The sequence below is a fragment of the Manis pentadactyla genome, chromosome 16, assembly GCF_030020395.1.
Source record: "Manis pentadactyla isolate mManPen7 chromosome 16, mManPen7.hap1, whole genome shotgun sequence".
NCBI classification, from domain to species: Eukaryota; Metazoa; Chordata; class Mammalia; order Pholidota; family Manidae; genus Manis; species Manis pentadactyla.
This window is the reverse complement of record NC_080034.1, coordinates 19,854,248-19,870,720: the sequence shown is the minus strand read 5'-3', so window position 1 is coordinate 19,870,720 and position 16,473 is coordinate 19,854,248. Positions and strand designations below refer to the sequence as shown.

The 16,473-nt window shown below is 42.7% G+C and overlaps 1 long non-coding RNA gene across 1 annotated transcript in view; it reads left to right on the top strand.

Moving 5' to 3' along the window:
* LOC130681283 (uncharacterized) overlaps window positions 1-16,473 on the top strand; it is a 48,571-nt gene that overhangs the window by 4,633 nt on the left and 27,465 nt on the right. Inside the window, exons 2-3 of the long non-coding RNA XR_008994325.1 lie at window positions 15,702-15,870; window positions 16,305-16,431. This is a non-coding gene — a long non-coding RNA (uncharacterized LOC130681283). The remainder of the gene's footprint in view (window positions 1-15,701; window positions 15,871-16,304; window positions 16,432-16,473) is intronic.

Genomic DNA, 16,473 nt, shown 5'->3' with positions numbered 1-16,473 from the left:
TACAGAGAACCACTGCTCTAGTATTAGAAGGAGCAGAGGCTTCAGTTAAGCAGAGCTAGATTTCAATCCAGCAGTGGCATTTACTTAATTTTGTTAACTTTAAATTTTGTGAATGTACTTAATTGGCATTTACTTAAACCTTGAAAGGTTTTTTCTTAATTTCCCCAAGGTTTGGTTAACATCTCTCTAATACGGAAATAGTATTTACTCCAACATTTTTTAGAGAATTGGCAAAGATAGAACAGAGCAGGCTTTCAATAATTACCAGTTCTTTTGTTCTCCTGAAATGTGTGCACAGTGGTTCCCCACGTAAGCAGAAGAACATTTGATTTCTTTAGCTGTGTGCTGGACTTGGGCTCCTCTTGTTAACGTGCACAAGTGAATAGGAAGAGAGAAGTGCAAGCAGAAGTAGAAACTATGCTTATCTGTAGGTGAGCACGTAGGGGGAAGCCTGGAAATGCTGGTGGCCAGACATGGTCAGACTATATTAACACTTCCTAACTTGTGCCATGGTAGGAACTGTGTCTTACTCATTTATGTGTCTGTCTGACACTACAGCCAAATCTCCAAACCTACATTCTGGTTCTTACATCTGGACTATTGGAGGAATATGGTGTCTCTAAAAGTTGCAGCATCCCAGACCTCACCTGTGTTTTTCATGCTGTGCAACAATCATTTAGTGTCCTTAGGAAATGGAAGTCAAGTTGCTTTGTTTCAACTGTTCAAAGTTTCCCTGACTCTCTCAAATCTACTTTCTTTGTCATCGTAAGGATGAGCCTCAAAATGGGTAACTTGTATGGAAATATACAGAAAAATAAAGATCAATACATAAATTTTAAATGATACCTCTTTTTGTTCAAAATTATATATAACATAAAACTACTTTTCTAGAGATCTGAATAGTAGTGCTATTGTTTTATCATATAACTTCCAAATAAGTTGTGCATTTTTAGACTTGTTTAATGTAGTGATTACTAGCCTTCTCTGAGCCATGTTTTAATTTGGGAACAATATCAAACTTTTCTGATATAGTATGCCTATTAAAATAGTCAAGTGCAGGGACCCTTAAACTATATGTATAGAGACTGAATGGCCCCCAAAGCCTAAAGTACTTAACTATTTGGCCCTTTATGGAAAAAGTTAACAGGGGTTTCTTTTAGACAATAGGTCCCACTTAGAGGGCACTGACCGGAATTACCAGAACCAGACACCCACCTGGACACCTGGCTTCCCACCTAGACAGAATGCCGCCTACACCCTGGTCCTCACTACCAACAGCATTACCTGTCCTGCCACTTGCTCCGCCAACATTGGGATGCTCTGCAACATGAGCCCAGGGCCACCCTTGTCAGACTGCTCAGGGGCTGCAGCACACTCAGGCACCCTTCTGGAACCCTGTTATAGTTCTAGGCCTAGCTGAGGAATGTCATGTGACTTGTAGTCTCCATAATTGAAATCATTTAGCTCCTTGTAGGAAGAGCTAAAATACTTCAGAAAGTATTAAGGCAACACATTTAGATGCTGTCTTGAATGTTAGCCTTATTTTATGGAGCAAATTCAAGCTTTCACAAAGGAACTGCCACAGTTTCCATTCCCCACTGTGTGCGCCTCGCTGTCTACATGCTGGACTCTCTCCTTTCCCCAGACCTCATTTCCTGGTCAGAGCTAGTTCTCCCAGATACTCTCCTGGCCCTTTCTTTCTTAGAGCTTGCTCCATCAATGATCTGCTTTGCCCTTTATCTTTAGCTGCTTCTATAAACTTATTTAAGTTCTATTTTAAATAAACAATGAACCTTGATCATATGTTCTCTCCATAGCTAACGGTTTCCCCTACTTGCTGCCAGGGTTCTTAAAAAAGAGGTCTATTCTCTTTCTCCCCACATACCTCTTCACCCAGTACTGTAACACTCTCCCTCTAATAAACTGTGGAAACCACTCTGACCAGGTCACCACCCTCCACACTGCCACATCAGAGGACAATTTTTTCCCCAGCTTTTTTGAGACATGATTGACATGTAACATTGTAAGTTCAAGGTGCACAAAGTGTTGATTTGATGCATTTATCTTTTGCAAAATGGTTACCGCCCGAACCTTAGCTCCCACCCCAGTGGACATTTTGATTCAGCTCTTGCCTTTCTAGATGCGTCTGCTGCCTTTAGCTCTGTGGACAGCTCTCTGCTCCTTGGAACACCTACCTCAGTGCTTTCCAACTTTTTTTTACTTCAACTCAACTTAAATAGGAAACTTTTATGTAGCAACACATACATATACACAGCAGAAACTATTTCCAGTTTCATTCTTTTTCAGTGTTGGCCACAACCAAGTAAATTGTTTCACACATCAGGTTCTGTACGTTGAACCCTTATGCCTTAGCTTTACCTGACACACTTGGCTTCTCACACATCTCTTACCATCCTCTTTGGTCCCTGTAATTTTCCATGCATTCTGCCTTCAGCTTCCTGGCCTTTATGTATGTGTTTTTCCCTAGGTGTTCCTGTCCTTTCTGTTCATGCTGCAGACTCCAAACCTGTCTCTGTTTCGGACCCTCCACACTGTGCTCCTGCAGAAGAGACGTTGGCCCCAGGTTCTATTCCCAGAGACCTGTGCTGGATCAAAGTCAGGGGAGACTAGTCATCAGGCTGAAACTCATGGACCTGTGGTTGATGTAGGACAAAGCTAAGAAGAAAACCAAAATGAAAAGCCAGTTGGGTTTTTCTTCAAGGACCTGAGACAGAACCAGTGTTCCCCACTAAGCCCAGCCCATGCTCAAGGGGGATCCTCAGGCTTTATTATCAGTAGGAGAAGAAGAGATAATAGGGCTCTGAGTGACTGCTGTTAGGTGTCAGGCACTGTCCAGGCTCGGTATTTACACTAGTTCAATTCACTTTAAAGCACTGTAAGCATGGTAGTATTATCTGCATTGGAACAATTAAGAAATTGAGGCATAAATAAGGTAATTGACTTGCCCACAGTGGCAGCTCTTATGCTTAAACCAGGCCTGTTAAACTCTTCCAGTGGTTACTTCAAATGTCATCCCAGTCCCAGTGTTTGCAAAACTCTTCAGATCGAATGTCAAATTAGGGGTGATAACGGCAGAGAGACAGAGACAGAACCCCAACTACTCCGCTCTGGGGGAATTCCCCCAAGTTCAGCCCCCTGCGCCTGGTTAGCAGCCGCAGGGACTAGGGAGGGAGGGGTCAAATCGAATAAAAATGACAGAGATGCATTGGTGTCCCTAGGAAGCTTCTTACCTTGATGGCATCTGTGCATGTTTCAACCGGTAAGAAGCTGTGTCGGGGAGAGGGTAGGAGAATGGGGGGAGAAGTGAGATGCGGTGGGTGCCGACGGGGTGCCAGAGGAGTGGTGGTGAGAGGAGACTGCGTTTGGACCTAGGACCTGCAGGGAGGTAAAGAGGATGATTATAAAAGAAGAGGAAAGAACTTTGCCTACTTGACAAGCCTATTGTGAAAATTAACTCTTCAAGTGTAAATACAGTTTCATAGTACTTACATAGTACTTTTGGAAGAAAGAACATACTATTATGGAATAAGAACCACATGCAGGGTCTCTCTGCGCTATAAAGATTCAAGGGAAAAGCCTCATCCAAACGGGGGCATTTCCTGTATAGCTCTCCATTTTTCCTGTCCCTTGACAATCTTTTGGACCTGGTTTCCCTATTACGTTTATGCATCATACCAAGTTGATCACTGGGGACCTCTCCCAGCTTCTCAGGTTGACAGCATGTGAGGCAAAGCAGAGTCAGCCTAAGAAATTGGGGATTTTCCAGGACTATGGCTGAGATAAACCTACCTGTTAACTTCTAGACTCTCAACATAGCTGCTCTTCTGAGGGTCGAACAACATTACAGGCATTGTTTCTGTTCTTGTGACTGCTTGCTACTCTGACTTCTGTTTGAAATCTTTCCTTCACAGTCTTTGAATGGCAGATAAGGAAATTCTTGTTTGCTGATTACTATGTGAAGGCTTATACAAACTACTTCTGGTCTTTGCTTTACTGTCGTTGAGTCTCCAGGAAATCGACTCTGAGATGGAGATTTGCATGCAGGAAGTTTGCTGGGGAGCGTTCTCAGGAGCAATGCTTGTGAGGAAGTCAGGAAAGCAGGAGGAGGGGTGGGAGAAGCTGAGCTGCGATGTAATTGCAGCAGAGGCTACAGCCCACCCAGCTGGGCACTTGGGAGCCCAAATGAGCCAAGGAGGTGGGCCTTTGGACCCCTCAGTCAGTGAATAGATGCAGCCACCATTGGAGAGGAGGCATAAACTTGGGCAAAGCAGCTCCTTTCAGTGGAGGTCAGTTCCTGGGGGTGTAGGGAGGGTGGCAGGGAGGGACGACGCAGGGCTGAGCGATTAGCAGCCAACTCAACAGCTGGGCAGTGAGCGCCTTAGCTCTGACAGGATGTCTGTTGCCCATTACAGCACCCACGGCGGACATGGTGTCTGCTCCAGTGATCTCAAGCAGTCTTGTTATTTTCTGAATATTTGTCAATTTAAAATTATTTCCCTTCTGGGACTCATTTTTTTTTTTGAACTCACTTTTTTATTGGCATTTATTGTATCTCACACAGGAGATTAGGAATCATTGACTCTTAAATTGTATTCTGACTCCAAATGCCCTAAATTGTCTGCTGAGCCTGATGTACAGAGTTTTTCTTTCTTTTTTTTCCCTCCTGTTTCTGGTTGTTACATAATCTAATTCCTAATCCAGTCAAAGGATCTGATCTCTTCTGCCTTTTAAATCAGGCCTAACCCACTGACAGTACATTTTGTTACTAATGGTTTTAGCTAATCAAAGGGCTGGGGAGGTAGGATTCGTTTACTTTTTCTTAGAGAATATTTAGTAATTTTTCAAAATGGCAAATAGTTGTGCAGTCTTATATTTCCTTGATTTCCTTCAGTCCCTGTTTCTGTATCATCAACTTAAAAATGACAGTCAGTGTGTGCATGCAGCATTCACCTAGAAATAGGCCAGGAGAGATTTTAGAATGATTCTTTTCACTCTGCTAAAAAGTTGTAAAAGACATGGCCGTTTGGTTTTTTTATCAAATATGTAAGGTTACATTTTATGCACATTTCAAACAACGCATTATAAAGTTCTCATTTAATGCCTACGCAGAATTTGAACCATTCTAATCCTTCCCCAAGCTCCATCCAAAGAAGTGTGCTGTCAGTAAATTGTAGACTAGATTTGGGTTATTTTCATTTTATGGCAAAAGTTATCTTGTAAGCAGAAATAGCTGCTCCCCTCATCACAATCATGTGAACCACACAATTGTTTACGAGCGTCGGTACTTCTGCAAGGACTTTGCTGGCAAGAAAAAACTGACATCTTTTTTAACATCTTATAACAATGTTATACAAATATTTACTGTGTGCCAGTGCTGAAAAATGTGCCTCCAAATCAAAATGTGCAACAGAAGATCTGACAAGACATTGTGAAGAAGACCAACAACTGCCCCGGTTGTTGAAAATTCTCTGCAGAAAATTAGCACTGATGCTTAGAGAATATAAGGCAGCAGTACAACAGGTCCCTCCCAGGTTTGCAAAAACTTTCAGATGACCAGAAAAGGGCAGTGGGAATGTCAGAGGTATGCTTGTCGTGTCAGTCCCATCTGAATGAGGGTCTTGGTTTGCAATGCTTGTATGTATACACTCTCTGGGGATGCAACTCATTAAATTAATTTTTCTGGAAAAACGAAACTTGAATTATGCAAATCTTTGGGATTCTCTCAAAATAAAGCCACACTACTTTGAAGGCTTTGGTTCTCTGGTTTCATTTTGCTGTTGCGGGTATTTATTTATTTATTTATTTATTTATTTATTTATTTATTTTTACTGGGCTTATCCCTTAGTTTGTAATCAGTTGTAGGCCATTTTCAGGAGGTTAGGCAAAGACTACAGAAGCAAGGAAGGAAAGGGAGAGAAGTGAAGGAAAGGACAGAAACTTGAGAAGGTCTAGTAATGAGAAAACGTACCGGAAGCCAAGGAGAGAAACAGTGCTAAAAAGGCAGCAGCTGTCTGCCAGCTGAATGGGGCTGGTTGGCGGAAAGAAGTCTGACCTCGGTTCAAACAGGAGCTTCTTTACCTCCTCACTTAGCCACTGACGCTTGTTGGTTTCTGTTCCTCCAGGGTCTAGAGAAGCGAAAGTCTCTGTACATGCTTAACTGTACATGCTTAACTGAGTGAGTAACTCTTTGCTCTTCTGTCACGATGAGTAATTAAGTTGATCTCTTTACCTATGCAACATTGCTATTTAAAAAATCACGAGTGGGACAAACCACTTCATGATAAAATGAAATGATGAAAGGAAGCCTATATTGCTCAAGGTTTCTTTATACTCTACCTGTTGTAAAATCCTATCCCTTTAAGTTCACCTTCTCCTTCTACTTGTATCTATAGTTAAAATCCTTTTCTATGTATTAACTCAGTTTTGCGCTGACACCTGCTGTGAAACACTGCTGTCTCCTGCTTGGATTCTCTTCCTCTGTCATTTCTTATATTATTTGCACATATGTTGAGGTTCCTCACTCTCTATCTGGTAAAACAGGTTGTTAAGTGAAACTTTTGCCCAAGCTCCTGAGATAATCAACATGCAAGTGAGTTGTAAAATAGAGCATCTGCTTTTGTGGGACTTGTAAAAAGTTACTGGCTCAGAGCTGGACTGATGATTTCTAAACCTCATTCCTGCGCCAAGAGCTTGAAATATTGGGTGATCCGAGAATGGAGAGAGAGTTGCAGTTGTGCTGTGAGTCTCCCCCTTCTCCCACCAGCACACCCACCAAGGAGAAGGGGGAGATGGGTGTCTTCCCTTCTCTTCTAGGCCCACAAGAGGGGCTTCTACTGTACACCCCAGAGAGCAAGATACATGTCTCCTAGAGTTATAGGGTCCAAGCAGACTGACACTGGACACTCCCCTGAGAAAGCTGAGGGGCGAGACCCAGCTGGACAGCTGAGTGACAGAGAGCTGCTCCGGGCTTGGGACAGGCCAGCGCTCCTGGGGTTTGTCATGAGTTTTCTCCGGGGTGAGATCCAGGAGCAAGGGAGAGACGCAGCTTGGGGTCCCCTTGAGTCTTGTCCAAGGGGGCCACCTGGAGGGGCCAGTTTGGCTCAGCAGAGAGAAGCTGAAGATGGGACTGGATTCCCAGGAGCTTCAGGCAGCCAGCCAGGATAGAGATGCACCTGCTGGGTGTACAGACCTGCAGTGGGAAGTCCCATCTCGATGAGGGGGAGCCAGAACACCCACAGAAGCCCCAGTGAGGGGTAGCTTTACCGGACGCTGGGCCCAGAGCCCACGGAGCCGGCCTCCAGTAGCGCCGGGTGCCGGGGAACTTCCCTTCTCCTTCCCTCTTCCTCCTCCTCTCTAGTCTTTCCTCAGCACTGCAGGGCGCCGTCCAGCACAGCTGAGCAGGTGGCGGAGGAGAGGATACAGGCCGCCAGAGGGGAGAGGAGAGCTGCTCACCTGCTCTTTGGCGGGCTGGTGTCCTGCCTGGGGTAAGGCCTCATGGAGGACAAAGGGGCGGCAAACTTCATGTCTCCCACCCATCTGGATGCTGATGGGGGCCTGGAGTTTCACATTTTTGGGTTGAGAATGTTTGCATTAGCAATGAGTGACCAGAAACAACGTAGGGACAGCCTGAATTTTCAAGGGTCTGGGAGAAGTAGGGGGAAAAAACTGTTTTCTGCTTGTATTTCCCCATGTCAGGCTTGTTTAATAAATCACTTAAAATTTTCCCACCTATATTTTTAACTTGTAAAAACTAATATATTTATTATTTCTAGGGATTTTTGCCAGAATATGAATAAAAAATATTGAGAGGCCAGATGATGTCTTTGGAACTGGGGAAGAAAAAGGTATTTGCTCAAAGTGAAAAAATATAATGTAAGGGCATGATGAACTGAGCCTGTTTTCCCATTAACTGTATCTTCACACGCTTTAACAGTATTTCATGAAAGTATCTTCCACGCGTCAGTTCTCTCTGGGATGAGGAGGCTGCATTATTTTCCACTCCAGCTCTGCAGCCCTTTGGAGAGCAATGTAAACAGAATCCCTGGGAATCTATTCAGTTGTGAGGATCCTGTGGAAATACAGAAGACTCTCTAGCTAAGATCAAAACCTCCTAAGGAGGTTAGTCTTATTTTCCTGTTCTTAGGGAAGAAACTTGTTTTGGAATTGTTTTTAAGCCCAAATGCCAGGAGGATAAAACACCCTGAGCGTCAGCTTTGGCAGGACTGCGAAAGGAGCCCAGCGGCAGGAACCTGGCCGCCTGGAATAGCACGGCTGAGGGCCGCAGGCTCCTTAGGTGTGGGGGCAACAGCGACATCGCGGCCGCGGCCTCGCCTGCATGTTGACACAAATCATTTGCAGAATGGCTTCCTTTCCCAGCAAGGTGTGTTTGAAATAAATATTGCTGTTGCTGTGGAATTAGAAATGGGGAAGCCTTGGTTTGAGGGACTGAAGTCTGGATTTCAGAGGAGAGGCTTTGTAGGAGTGAGCCAGGAAGAACTGGCTTTGTGAAAGGGCCGCTCACTGGCCTCCCGGCCTGTGTGAATGCAGTGTTGGGTGGGTGGGTGAGCTCTCCTCTCTCCGGAATGTTGCTGCTGGGACTGGCCAACATCTCTCCTTTATCAGGCTAACCCTTTAAAGCTGAAATGATACAAAGAGTTTATATATGTATATACATTTTAAAAGAGTATTAATGAAATACAGTGAGCACCCCACACATGCCATGTTGCTCAAGAAATAACGTTCCCAATTGTTTTTAATTCCAAAGTAGTTGTTTACATTTATAATCACACTGGTGATGTATAAGAGTTCCTACTTTTGCACATCCCTGATTACCATTGGTATTATCAGACTTTTCATAATTATCTAGTGGTATGAAATTATAGCTGATATTTAATTCATATTTCCCTGGCTAATGCAATCCTTATGTAATAATTCCCATTCCTGTCTTTGCTTCATAGCATTTATTTTTCTTATGGTGTCATAGGTGTCCTTTACTTGCAATTCTTTGAGTGTATTGCACATATTGCACCCCCCAACACCGTTTGTGCTTTAATTGTTTACTCTTATTATCAGTGTCTTTGAGGAATAGGATGAACAGAAGTTTAAAAAATTTAATGTAGTCAAATATACCAATATGTTCATCATTTGCATTAAGGAATCTTTCATACCCTAAGGTCATAAAAATATTCTCATAAATGTTTAAAAAATTTCCCTTTCATATTTCAATTTCTTAATCCATGTGGAATGTGTGGGTGTGGGTGTCTGTGTACATTATACTTGACCAGTTGGACATTTCATACCTGATTAGGTGTGCTGGTACCAAGATTCGGGACAGGAAGCATAGCACATCCATGTACCTCTTCACTGGGTGTCCTCTCAGCACTGCAGTGGCCTGTCTTGAGACAGTTCAATCTGCATTGGCTTAGAAGCCTCAAGCTCTGTGGAACCAATAACTCTTCTCATGAAGGCATAGCTTTAGGGTCCTGGCAAGGGGAATACCTACTTACAAGTTATGTGGCATCAGGAAGGCTTCCCACAATATTTGTGGTCCATTAATATTCTTCCCAGCCAGATACAGTTTATCAACCAGGGGTCATTCTTATCAGAAGCACTGCTGTCTTACAACACAGCTGAAGGTCTACCTTTATCTGCAATATAATGAATGGAAAATTGTGGGCATCTCTGCTAGTTCCTGATTTTAAATGGAATCCATTTAATATTTTACTACTAAGCAAGATATCTGTCACCGTTTTTTTTTCCTTTTTTTAAGATAAACTTTATCAGATTCAGCAGGTTCCCTTTTATTCCTAGTTTGCTAAGAGTTTAAAAATTTTTAAATCAAATCATTATTGAACTTTATTGGAGATTATTCTGCATCTATTAAGATGACCACATGGTTTCTGTCTTTGAATCTGTTATTGTGGTGAATTGCATTACTAGATTTTCCTGAACCCGTTTTGCACCCTTGCGTAAATCCAACGTGTTCATGATGCATTCTCATTTTTATACATTTCTTGATTTGGTTTGCTAATGGTTTGTTTAGGGTTTTTGCATCTATAGTTGTAAGTGGACTGGAATTTAACTTTCTCATAATGTTCATATCTGGTTTGGGCATGAAGTTTATGAAACCCTCATAAAACGAGTTGGGAATATTCCCTGTGACATGACTTTGAAGAAGTAGACAAGCTTAGAACTCTATGTTCCTTGAATACTCTGAACAACTTACTTCTCAGACATCTGGGTTTTTGTGTGTACTCTGTGGGAAGATTGTAGCTATTGATTACATTTATAGGCTGGATCTACAATCTTTAAAGACTCCAACCGGGGGAGTGCTTGCTCTGCCAGCAGAGGCTGCGCGGTCTGGCCCCTGGCAAGACCCTATGACCTGGATGTCCTCTCTGTCCCTCTCCAGATTTCTCAGACGTAAAAATCCTCATGGGCTGCAGCTCCCCCTAGTGGCCGCAGATGGGTGACTCCAAGAGAGAGCCAGTTAGTCCTGGAAAGCCACAGCTTGGGGGAACCAGCTGGGCGCTGGCCAATTGCTTGTGTCCCAGCACTGCCGCAAGGGTGCCGCCTTTTCAAAAGGGGTGGAGGCTTGCTCTGGTCACGGGGAAATGAGAGGATATGGGGTGACAAGTGGGAGCCATTGAGGGCTGGCTGGCTGGCTGGTGAGTGGGTTGTTGGGTTCCCTGGGTAGGAACACCAAGATAGCCAGTACTGGTGTATTGATCCTACAGTCTCACTGCTCTGCCACACACTGACATTAGTTGCTAGATGGGTCTGATTGGCTGGGCCAGGTTGGACGGATGCCTGGGCAGGGGTGGGGCTCAGTGCTGCAGCTCTTTACCCACAAGTAAGCATGTTTTTCAAATTTTTAATGCCAGTTTCAGCTGTTCTATGCACCAGCCCTGATCACCCAGATAAATGTTTCTGGATTTTCTTTCAGCTCTTTGAAGATATTGAAGATTTTGAAGATGTTTGAAGATATCGTAGGCTTCTGGTCTCATTATTCTGAGAGAAATTAGTTATTAGTCCAACTGTAAATTCATTGTAGACAATTTGTCTTTTCTCTCTAACAATGTTTAAGATCTTTTTCCTCTTCTGATATTTTGCAGTTATGTGATGATGTATCTCAGTGTTATTTCTTTTTATTTATTCTGCTTGGGTTTCCTGATCTGAGGATAGGAATCTTTATTAGGAAGTTGCCAGCCATTATCTTTTGAATATTACCCCTCACCATTCTCTCAATAACCTACTTCTTGATTGCATATTGTGCCTACTCACTTTCTCCTCATTTTTTTTTAGTCATTTCATTTCTCTATAATGTCTTCTGGGTAATTTCTTCAGGTCTAACCTCCATCTCATTGATTCTCTTATCAGCCATATCTAATGTGATATTTCACCTGTATATTGAGTTTCATTTCTATTTGGTCCTTTTTCAGAACTGTCTGGTCAACTTTGATGGTCTTTTAGTGCTTCCTGTTTTCAATAATCTTTTATTTATTTGAAATCTTAAACATGCTTATTTTAAATTTACTAATTAGTATATTTAAATACACTAGTTCCAGTCTTTGGCATGTTTGTGGTTCTGCTTTGTGATTTATCATTTTGCTATTTCTCGCTCAAGGTAGCTTATTGCCTCTATGTTTGCTGATTTTTGACTGTAAAGTCTGATTCTTTACAACTTTGTCTGTGAGAAATCTTTAAGAATCTGACTTTGAAAGCATGGACCAGGGACCTGACCCATTAAGCAAAATTTTCATATTGCAGGTTTGGAAGTACCACACAAGGAGTGTGAATTCCAGATCCAAACCAGCTTGATTGTGAGCTTATAGTTAATAATCAAAGAAAAGACTGCCCCATATTCTTACCAGTTTACCCAGAAGCAAAGCAAAAATAGCCAAGTAGAATATTCCTACCTGCTTTCTCTATGGGGAAGGATGCTGGAGAGGCTCTATTTTCCTTTCTGTGGATGTCATGCTTTGAGATTCTGAGCAGTGGGAGTCAGAGTTTTTCTATTCAACCTCCTAGACTTCCCACTGACCTGGAGTCTGACATTCTCCACACACTGGTTCTTGCCAGATTAACCAGATTTTGCTATGTGCTCTACCAGGTAAGATTTCCCCTCACGTCTGGCCATCACATTGCTGGAAGTGGGCATATACTTTACTTTTAAAAAGAACCTTTCTTTATTCTTCCCTCTTCACCCTCTCTATTCCCCACCTCTTCCTTTATCTGTCAGGTTATAGGACTTCCAGCTGGGGGGCTGACTGTCATCCCACCCCACCAACCCCTAACTTCAAGAAGAGTCCAGTAGCTAAAAATGAAAGGACAATGGATTGCTTGTATAATTATTTACATTTCTAGTTGACTCCAGAGATCCTGCTCAGTGTAATTTATTATAACACATACACAGCATCTGCTATATGTTAGACATTGTCCTAAGCATTTACAAGTATTGACTCCTTCCATACTTGCAGTAACCCTGTGAGCCCATGTACAGTGGCTTGCAGAATGGGATAAAGACCTTTCAAGGCTTTCATAGTTTATAGTGCTTCCCATCTCCACCTGTCATATGTGATTCAAAATAAAACAATACAAATCTGAAAGATATGGGGAAAAAGTCTATCCAAGTGTATATTTTTCCCATGATAATTGTATCTCGATGGAATATGAAATCCTTCTCTGTCATAGCCTGACCAATACATTTTCTGAATGTGTCCTTGCTTTGCTGAGTCTCCAAGATGGGCTTAGGATGCCAGCTGGGAGCCTAGTACTTGTGAGTACTCATACTCATTTTGTAATTACAGAAAAAGTAGTTTTAGAGGGACAGAAGCTCCCCCAGCCCTGGAAGTGATATCCACCTAATTCCATCTCAAGCTTTTAAAGTATCTTTTATCATTATCTAGGCAAATTCAGCACCACAGTCTCATGAAAACCTATCTTTGCTTTTGCAGTACTGGCTCCCTCCTGTGAATTCAATCATTTTGGTATTTTGTGTTTTTTATTGCTTTGTTCTGTTTCCCTTGGTCACATACTAAAATTACTCTTTCAAAACCTCAAGTAGCTTGTTGGTTTCCCAGGGGCGGAGGAACAAGTCTCTCCATAACATGGAATGAGGGAAAGCACCTCTCTTCTTTCTCTGTCTTGTATCTAGTTTTGCTGCCACCCCAAGCTGTCAGCCATGTTCTAAAAAAACACTATTTTTAGCTTAGATGTTTTACTTTTCTTATTAGTTTTTGACATTCCTCTTTTATCAGAATGCTGTTTTAGTCTCTGATTGATATTGCTTCAGTGTGATTCCAACACGTATTTGGTCCAGGGTAGTGGCGGGCGGGGGTTGGGGCTTCTCGTCCCCATCCCTCTCCTTTCCTGGGACCTGCCTCCCATCCTCTCAAACAAGCCATTTACAATAGGAGGGGCTGTGCTCTTTCACAGGGTTCTAGGCACCTGGTTGGAACTAAGCAAGGCCAACTAGACAAGGAACCAAAGTAGTGGAAGGGTCGGTAGATCTGTTTCCTCATATGACCAAGATGTGGACTTGGTGTTGGCCATGACTGGTCCCACCAGGGGGTTGGGAAACAGAAGAAGCCTGACTGTTATCTCAGGAACTTTTCTGTTGGAAGTATGCATGCCCTCTTCAGTGACTCGTGTTTCAAAACAGTAGTGAGATGGTATGTTTGCTCGTATTGGCTTAATATGGGAGGTATCCAGGGGTGAAACTGCCTGAAGAATCCCTAGTTGCCTTCCAATGATGTCATCTCTGATAGAGAAATCACATCATTTTCCCTGAAACTAAAATACACTGTCCTCATTAAGCAGTGTGTGTTGGGGGGTGTAGGATAAGCAATAGCTAGGAAAAGATTTTTAAAATGTGAATGGTGCATGTGTCTCTTCAAAAATATCTCATTCACTCATTCAAAAGGTTGGCTTATCAATATTTTGATTTAAATGAATATATGCAAAATAAAACTCATTATATACTCCTTATGTTTTTAAGGTTTATATGACTATAAAACCAAATCAAATGTATAAATTAAATGAACAATACAGTGTGAAATGAATAACAACCACGTTTGAAAAGCTTTCCTAGGTGTGAGGTACAATCAAGTTCTTTGTATCTATTTAGCCCATTTAATTGTCACAGGAGCAGGCATTGCTCTGATATCACGTGGTTTAGATCAGAAACTGAGGCACACAGATCACTCGGCTATGAAGTGTTGGAGCTTTGCTTTGAACCCAGGCAATTTGGCTTCAGACAATGTGCATTTAATAGTGATCCTAAGTTGCCTCTAAAAGCCAGCAAGCAACACTCAGGTGACAGATGGCACTGATTAGTTAACATTAATGTGTGGGTAGTTGGTTTAGCTGGGGAGAGAGATGTGTGTGTGTCAATTTGATTCTTTTGGTTCAGAGTATGATGGACCCTCGTCTGAGTTATCACTGCTCCTGCCATGATTTTCTCTTTTTAACAGTGACTGTTTTAACCACACATCTGTTATTTTGGTGAACCAATGTAATAGTGTGCTACAAAACAAGTCTGGAAAACTAGAAAAGAGAAAAATTACTTCATTGCACATTTACTTATTAAACTGATTAATGAGCTTTTGCCAAGTGGCATGAAAAATACATGATTTGAGGAATACAGTCTGGGCAAATGCTGTGGGTTCTTCTGACTTCAGAGACTTAGACTTACCTGTCATTTGACAGCTCAGTTCTCCCCTCCCATCTTTTCCCCTCGTTGAACTACAAGAGCAGATTCATTTGCAGTGTTGTTTGGTCTTCCCTGGGCAATGGGATCAAAGACATAACTGCGGGCATGAGACAGCCGGGGGCATGCTGGGTTATTAGGCTGCAAGCAGATTCTCCAGAATTGGCTTATGTTAAAAACATGTAATCACCTTTGAGATAAAGACTCAACTCAAAACCTTAAAAACTGTGATCTCTCAAAAATGTATTTTTGAGGGGTCTCTGGTGTTTTGTTTGAAAACAATTAGGCTGGGGGCATGTCTTACAGACTAGAAGAATTCAGTTTGATGTCGGAAAGGAATGTGGGCAGGCAGAGCCAGCCACTGGTGGAGACCAGGATCACTGCATTCGATGGTGGCGGCCCCCGTCCAGGACCACCTCTGGGATGCAGAGCCCTGGAGGGTGAGCCAGGAAGTGCTTCCCGTTCCATCTACAATCTCTGAGGGTGACAGTGGCTCTGGGTCTGTTGTTGGGAGTTGCTCTTGTTGTGTTAAAGATTGGCAGGGTCCTGCTGAAGGCCAGGCTTCGTGTGTGTTAGTTTAGTGCATCTGTGGGTGGGACTCTGAGCATTTCCCGTTGGAGCCCCAGCTTCAATGTTTCATGTAGAAAGAGGGGTACTGCTGAGGAGAACGTCTTGACGTGGGATTGCTGGGGCGCCTGGCCCCCACAGTTTTCCCAGTTCGCCTTGTCACTGCTGTATCAGCACATCATACACAGTTAGTGCTCAGTGACTCCATGTTGAGTGAAGAAATGCCATTCTCTCTTCTAAGGTCTGGGGAGACATTTTTAGTTCCTCTGAGGCACAATGTAGTTTCAGGAATTTTGCACGTATGAGCAAGTGATTTATGGGCTTGTAGGAAATTTTCTTAAAGATGGCCTCTGAAAATTGGCAGGATTATCAATGAATTCTTTCCCTTTTTTCCCCTTCGCAGAGTAAAGAACGCTGGACCTCTTTGCTTCTTTTCTAAGATACTTCCTTGTGATGCTCTAAACTCTTCCTGGCCCCGGCGTCACCTGGGGCTGACGTCAAGTACACTACGTGTAGGATGACCTCAGTGAGCAAGTCACTCACCTGGCCCTGTCTTTCCTCCCAGTATGTGGGTAAGGCTTCTGACATCTCCTAAGAACTAATTTGTCAGGTTCCCGCTGGGGCTAATTACAGGGAAAGGAACATTTTATGGTGGTTTTTTGGACAAGCTCAGCTCAGCAAATGAAAAACAGAAGGAAGAGCAGGTCCAGTGCAAGAAGCTAAGGAGACAGAGCTCTTCCATGAGAACATATGAAAATGTTTCCTGTAAGATAGAATATAGTAGGTTTTCAAAAAAAACTAGTTTTAGACCTTTCTCTTTGCAGCTATAAAATTCAATATTAACTAAAGAACTGTGCTTCTGGTTCTAGTCCCCAAAAGTGTGCTATGAAGAGGATAATATTTACCCAGCTATTCATTTGGAGCTATCTCCTGGCCCCACTGCTCCCAGCTCAGTGTGGATTGCATTGATTCTGTCCTCAGGACTGGTTCCCTTTGTGTTTGATAGGTGTTGCCATGGTATCTTTAAGAAGCACTTTCCTGTCTTTGGAGCTGTTAATGAACTTTTATATTCTCAGTACCAGGCAGGGAGTGGAGATGGGCAAGAATATCATTTCACTACTTGAATTAATCCAGTAAGTCTCATGAATGTCAGTGAAATAATTGCAAAACTATTT